This window comes from Miscanthus floridulus, chromosome 11 (assembly GCF_019320115.1).
Source record: "Miscanthus floridulus cultivar M001 chromosome 11, ASM1932011v1, whole genome shotgun sequence".
Taxonomy (NCBI): Eukaryota; Viridiplantae; Streptophyta; class Magnoliopsida; order Poales; family Poaceae; genus Miscanthus; species Miscanthus floridulus.
Genome location: NC_089590.1, coordinates 101,252,236 through 101,259,570, shown reverse-complemented (window position 1 = coordinate 101,259,570; position 7,335 = coordinate 101,252,236). Strand labels below are relative to the sequence as shown.

The 7,335-nt window shown below is 43.1% G+C and overlaps 1 pseudogene; it reads right to left on the bottom strand.

Annotated features, from left to right (window-relative positions):
• Positions 1-1,899: 1,899 nt before the first annotated feature.
• Positions 1,900-6,655, bottom strand: LOC136492559 (uncharacterized; annotated as a pseudogene).
• Positions 6,656-7,335: the final 680 nt, after the last annotated feature.

Genomic DNA, 7,335 nt, shown 5'->3' with positions numbered 1-7,335 from the left:
AGTATTGGACAGCACATTGGAATGATTAATCAAAGCATGATTTACTGTAGAATTAACCATCTCTTGAAGTTACCAGGATTGGAGTCAAAGGTAACCTGCCGAGGCAACGGCAAATCTTGCTTCTGGATGACTTGTCCACTCTTGTTCATGCTAAACGATCTCAGACAAAGCTGCCTGTATTCTTCTATAGCCTTTTCCATGGCCTGCCTCTGCTCTTCCTTAAGATCTTCTTCTGATACCACGATAATGTTCCCTGAATCGATCTCGGAATTGAACATATTGATCGGATTGATTTGTCCCACCGGGCATGCCAAAAGATGTGTTGATGCAAAAGTGGATCTGCAAACACAAAGGGCTAATACCCGAATCGATATCTAAAGCGTGCCAGTCGATTTGACCTGTTAATCGACAGGGATGAAGATACGAGCACTTTGGTCCTGACAACAGCGATACGCCCGGAAGTCACGGCCAAGAGGTACTCACGTGGAACTCGAGAATCACCGAAGGTCGCACCGAAGCGATTCAACTCGCCAAATCAATGAGAACTCGTAAAAAGAAAAAAAATATGCAAATTGACGAAGTCGCCGAAAAGTAAGTAGATGTAAAATAGGAGTAAAAATTGGTTTTGATATTGATTGATTCCTCTATTACATTGCCCTTCAATCTATATTTATACCCTGATCTAAAGAGACATAACCAAATACGACTAGGACACCAAGTCCATATCTAAGGAAACACGTGACTCTTACATGAATCATACTCTAACAAATATAGAAAAGGAAATCAACTCCTATCTATTTCCCTGTCCGCCTCAATTATGATGGAATTCTCACCGACCTCCTTTCCATCGGCATACTTCCTATTTCATCGGCAGTAGCTTTCAAGCCTTCCTTCATCGGCATCGACAATAACATCTCCAATCTTATTGGCAACGCCCGAGTCTAAATCAACCTTTCCATCGATCACCACCATTCATTGGCAACCATCTTTACAAGCTGATTTTCATCGGCTATCAGCATATACAGTAACTTTCCTCCTGCCGATTAGCCCACTCTGATCATTTTGACACGTGCAAAAAACGGTGTCAACAGGACTAAAGGATCCTTTAGTCTCGGGGGCAAAAAATGCCGAGGCTAATGACAAATTGGGACATCGTTCTAAAGTCTGTTCTCTAGTAGTGATAGTAGCTAGCTTAGGGGGTATGTATCCGATATATCCACGGACCACGGTAGTAGTAACAAATTAAGACAGTTCTCTCTCTGTGTTACTGTATTATTACTACAAATATAATATGCCACCCTATTGGATTTATTGCTGGAGCGCTGGACTCCTCGTACCACACCCCTCCTGTTAGTATCTAGACGTTACTCTCATGGTGAAGCTGTCAACTAAGTCTATATGTACCTTGAGTAGTACTTTCCTTTCATGCATCTCTCACCTACCCTCTCTCTAGCACTTCCCTTGCATGTGTTGGTGATGGAAGAAATTGCGCCGGAGAAGACTCAAGGACAGGCGACGAAGCGGCAGGTCATGAGTGCCCGATGCATGCGCGCCCGATGCATGCAACGGTAAGCGCAGCTAGAGTTCTACCGCACTCGAGCGTTTTGTGTCCATGCCATCCGCGCGCGGCAGCTGGCGAAGGAAAATTATAAAGATGTCGTCTCCATGCAGCAGCAAGCCAACGGTGAATCTAGAGGTCGTCCGCTCGCGATCAAGGCCGATGTCGATCATGGCACCGACTTCAATAGCATTCAGTATGTCCCTGACTCACTGGTCAGCAACAGCTATGTTCCGGACTCATTTGAGGACGTCGAGGAAGAAGCTAGCATTGCTGTAGCTGTTGCTGCCGAAAGAGAAAAAGAAAGGGAAAAAATGAGAAGGCCCTTGGAATCGTCCGTCCTATGATGTACAAAATTTGGTTTCCTAGTTTTCCTGAATTGCATGAATGATCTAAATGGTCAGATGATGTAATCGGTTACATGCAATTTAGTTTGTTGAAGATCAAACAAAAAGAGACATTCTGTAAGCTATGCAGTGATGAAATGCACTGCATCTTCATAAATTTCCTTATCTACTTGCAGCCTTACTGGAAGTTGACCAATTCTCTCCAGTGCTCCCTTCTTCAAATGCGGAATTGCATAATGCTTCCCTCCTTTTGCAAGCACTATCTCCCTCATGCATGCTTGTAGTGTAAGGAACACACGATTTGACCTGTCCACCGGGTATTCTAGATAGGCTGCCTTTAATCACATTAGCCTCAATTTCTTGGATGTTTGACGGAGATGACTTTTCAAACAATGCCTGCAAGGCTGCAAAAAAACCTAGATCCAAAACATTAAGATCCGGAGAATTAGGTGGCTGACACATCAACCTTATATCCCACCCATCTTCTTGTGCAACATGGCAAAAATCCAGGTCATCAACTGCAATATGCGTCTTCGTGTTGTCTTGTTGAATGAATATTGGGCACCCTTGTTCTTCAGTAGGCCATTTTTCTTTGATGGCAGGCAAGACCTTTTCGATCAGAAACTTACGGATAGTTTCCCTCGTGACCAATGTCATGGCCTTGAGCTCCAAGGTTCCTATATTCAACCATGCAAGTAGAGTAACCAAGATAAGTAGAGTTGCTATACGTATCGGTAGTTGCTCCTAAGTAAACAAAATTAAATTTCATACCTCTCGGCCTATTGGGACTTCTTCTCTTGGCCGGCTCCAATTTAGTGAAGGGAAATATTCCTATTTTACCATCAAATGTGCATACACCATTCTCAAATCTCGGGCGGGCTGTCACACCTAGAAACATCACCTTCTCAATGAAATTTTTGCTCTTCACGGCTCTTCGAGGGATCTGTTCGCCCGGCGCCAAGTAATAAATTTGGTTTTTCTTTGTCCTATAAAACCATTTCTCATCTATGTAAATGACATTGTACAAAGATTTGAATGTTGGGTCATCTGGTAAACTATGGCTGCCAAGCATTTGTGTGCAAAAACGCACACGTTCCTTCATGTTTTGTTTAGTTAAGGTGAACTTTATGGCATTTGTATGGCGCCTAAACTGTCCTTCTTTTAGACGCATATGCAATGTGCTCCTTGACAAAAGCAAGGCACTGGCTAGGTCATGGATAGTATGACGCTGTCTAAGTGGCACATCTTTGATGATATCTGGGTTAAATGGAAGTTTTTTACTGCCACAATTTTTTTATTCTTATTGGAATCAAAAGCTGAAATTCCACCACCGGTTTTTCCATCTAACCATACACGCTGGACAAATCTCAACGTCACCCCCATATCACTAGCAACATATTTTGTCAGTCCCTCCATCATGCCTAGAGCTGATCTTTCTAAGCACATCGCATACAAGATTCTTTTTATATCAGGAGGGTAGTACCGCCTCCTCTTGATATTGGCAGGAGTGCCTACATAAAGAAGAAAAAAACATGGTTTGCATGGGACTGTTCATTCAAGGTTTGCATGCAGAAAGCTTCGGCTCATTTGAAAAATAGAACATGGTTTGCATGCGATGGAGTACCTGAGTCGAATGCCACAACATCAGCTTCATCTCTGGCGTCTGCTTGAGGCACGACATCTGCTTCTTCAACTTGCTGCACGGATTCCCCTTCAACTTGTTGCAAGATGTGTGCACCGTTGCCCACTTCAGGTTCAACCACGACGTCTCCATAGACTGCTTCATCGTCGCCATCAACTGTGTTGTGGTCACCTTCATCTTGGCCATCTTCACCTTCATCGTCGTCGTCGTCAGTTGTATCATTACCATTAAGTACACAGCTCGTACAATGAAAACATATAGAAAAAGAAAACTCTCAGTGATTACCTCTGTTGCCGGAGTCCCAAACATAATCATAGCTCAAATCATGTACGTCTCCCTCAAATTCCTCAATCTCATCCCAGTTGATAGGCTTGTTCAAATCTAAACCAGGCATGGTGTTCAAACGAAGAAGGAAGATTACAGAAAGGAATGTGCTGTGAGCCGTGCATAAGCATTGCCTATTTATATGAGCACAAATGAGCCATTAGTGGTGCCACTTGCCAAAATATTTTTCATGCGCGCCAAATTAGTTAGGCGCCAGCAGCTGAAAAAAATAGCGCGGGCATAGATGCATGTCGAAAAAAATAGTGGGGCCAGGAAAAATTGCTGCGATTTGCATCTGCATGCATGCGTGCGTGTAGGCGTGAGATTTGCATCTGCATGCATGCATGTAGGCCGGAAGAAAAATTGGTGCAGCTACATGCATGGAACCCGGAAGGATTCCGTGGGCTAGGAAAAAAGAAGGGCGCGGCTGCAGGGTGCATGCATGTATGGGAGAAGCTGTAGCGCCACGGCGCGCGCTCGGTTAACGACGCGTGATAGAGAATGCATAGCGTCGAGTTATTACGAGGTGAAACCGAACGGTTTTTCTAGGAACGAGCGGTGATTAATGTCTTTCTTGGTCTTTGCATTTTTTGAGTTGCTCCTAGTATCCTGAGACGGATGGAGTATTTTTTAACATGCAGGGGCCATTGACTTTGGACACTATGCCAAAAGATAAGCCACTGGACGACGAGTACACTTTTATACCAGCCATTGCTGATATGAACATATCACCTAGGATTATGAGATAGCAACCGACTTAAACCGTTGAGAACACCCTTACAAGACATCATCACTTTGCTTCAAAACTAGTTGGTATGGTATTAAAAGGTAGAGTTAAAGCATATCATAGGTTTTCACCTACCTCTGTTTAACTTCGAAAGTGTGGTTTTAGATCCTTAAACATTAAAGTGGTTCACTAGAGGTCTATATATCCTTTCATTTTGACATTTAGATTCGACATGGTGTAGACATTCAACGGCCACCATGTGTTTTTATTTAAAAAACACTTTGGGGCTCCTTTTTGTTAAAGTCGCTTCTTCCTAGAACAAATTGACCGATGAGGGTGACCTTCTTCTCGGCTCCTTGCCGAGGGAAGATGGAGAGAGAGAAGGGAAGCAGATGTAACAGAACCGCCCAATTTATATAAGATCAAGTACGGCTGTCCCCGCTAACACGTTGACATGCGCATACTTTCACTCACATAAACCCGGTAGTCCGCCGAGTGTCCCGAAAGACCTCGGTAAATCAACATCACAACCAAGATCGCGTGATTAAGCAAATACACATCACATACGTAGGGTTGCAGCGGAAAATAATATTACAAATGGATTCACAAATAATAGTACAAGTTTGGGTTTCAAAACCGATTAGTGAAAACAACATAGCTTTCAAAAGGTTACATTAATATATGTTCCAAATACATTGCTAGCATAAGTGACATCATCCGACAAAAGCATATAGATGAGAAGTAACTATAGAATCACCGAGCCACCGACGGTTAGCCACCATCTTCACAGGTCGAGAACTTCACCTGCAACATGGTGGGATAAACCCTGAGTACTCGAATGTACTCAGCCAGACTTACCCGTCGTAAACCAGAAATAAAGTGACGCCAAGGATCATGCAAGGCTTTATTTGATGGAGCTGAGCTGACAACCTTTTTGCATAAAAAGCTTGAGTAATCATTAGCATTATCCGCCTATACTAGCAGCGACTTTTAGCCATTACCTACCATCTATATTAGCACCTATACTAATCAATCACTTAATTAAGTTGCAAACAATAATAACCATATCAGGTAATTCATGGCTCATTATCATAATCATCATCATCATTTAACCATATCTTTAAATTTAGTGAATCTACGTTGCCGCTGCTCAGTCAAGTTCTCACTATCCGGGAGAGACGGCGATTCGAATCGATTCCTATCCAGCTGGAGGGGTATTCCTAACACTCACCCAATCCACCTGATCAAGGGTTTCCTCGGGTCACCTTTGGTACATCTCAGGAATCGCGGCTCCGAGCAGCGCCGCACCCTCAGGGAGTCCACTCTGCCAGGTGGTCAATCTCACCTCGGACTTACGCCAATAGCTCCCCGCACATCCTTACTACCGCCAGGGTGCGCACTTTCACTTCTCGGTCTTCCGGCCTGAGTTGAGCTACTCGGCTTCGCGGTCGGAACGAGTTATCCGGCCAACTAAGTGATAGGCATGCGTTCAACATGACATGAGGACGTACAGCGAATCGGTCCTTAAATGACACAGACGGGGATAGATTCACACCCAAGACCTCCATGCCTTGTTGCTGCACTACCATCATCCTGTCCGGTCTCTTTTCATTATTAACACATGGTTCTTTTCCATGATAGCAATTATAGCCAACCGTGACCGGAGCTCATCCTACATCTCGCAGGTGACAGGAAATCACCCGACTTCTACCGGTCTAAGCATAGCTAAGCATCATTCGATCCTACACTTAATTAGGGTTCATAGGATTTTATCTGGACAAGGTAAGGATATAATGCAACAATTGGTTCCAACCAATTCCTATACTTAATGCATCATCAACAATAAAAGAGACTCAAGATATTTGTAAAAACATTGGAGGCTTAGAATGCTCCGGGGCTTGCCTGGGATCCCACACTGAGTTAGTGTTAGTTAGACGACACTCGCTAAGTGAGCATCTCCCGTCCTAGCACTTGTCCAGTCCTTCCACCTTCGGGATAGGTCCATCAAACGCCATCTCCAGGTTTGGCTCCAACATCTCATCCTTCACGTGGTGCATCTAGCGTACCTAGATGAGATGCAAGATGCAAGTGCATGAATATGAAGAATAGTACCATGAGACGCATCACAAATAGCAAGCAAGACAAGCATCGTTTACACTAAACACACTTAAGTACTTTGCGATGCTTAACTTAACATCACACAATCTATCATGCTAAGATAACAAAGAATATTATACATGGCACATAAGTCTCACAAGATCTCAGGTGTATTTAACTTAATTACCAAGGACGTGAACCACACTTAGCAACATGCAAAGCAAGTCAAGGTGAAGCAACAACTATAACCGGAATATGCCAATTTCTGGACTTGCAAATAGCAGCTTCATAAATCAATCATATCTGGAGTTTTATAAATCCAAATGATATAAAACAAGACATTCTGGAAAGCTTAGGAAATTATCCACATTTCATCTTTAATCATCTCAGCATGATTCCCAAGTTATCATGACCAAACATGCTAATCTTTTAAGTCTGCGCAGAATGTAATCAAAATCTGACAGTAGACTTATTAAGCATGCAACTCCTAAACTATCAGACCTAGGATCATGAAAATTTAACACAAGCAAGATAAGATAATCATCTACGACTTTTGTATTTACCAAAACTACAGTAAACATCATTTACACCATGAAACTAGTTGCACAAGTAACACTTGCACCAGCAGCCTAAACAGCAG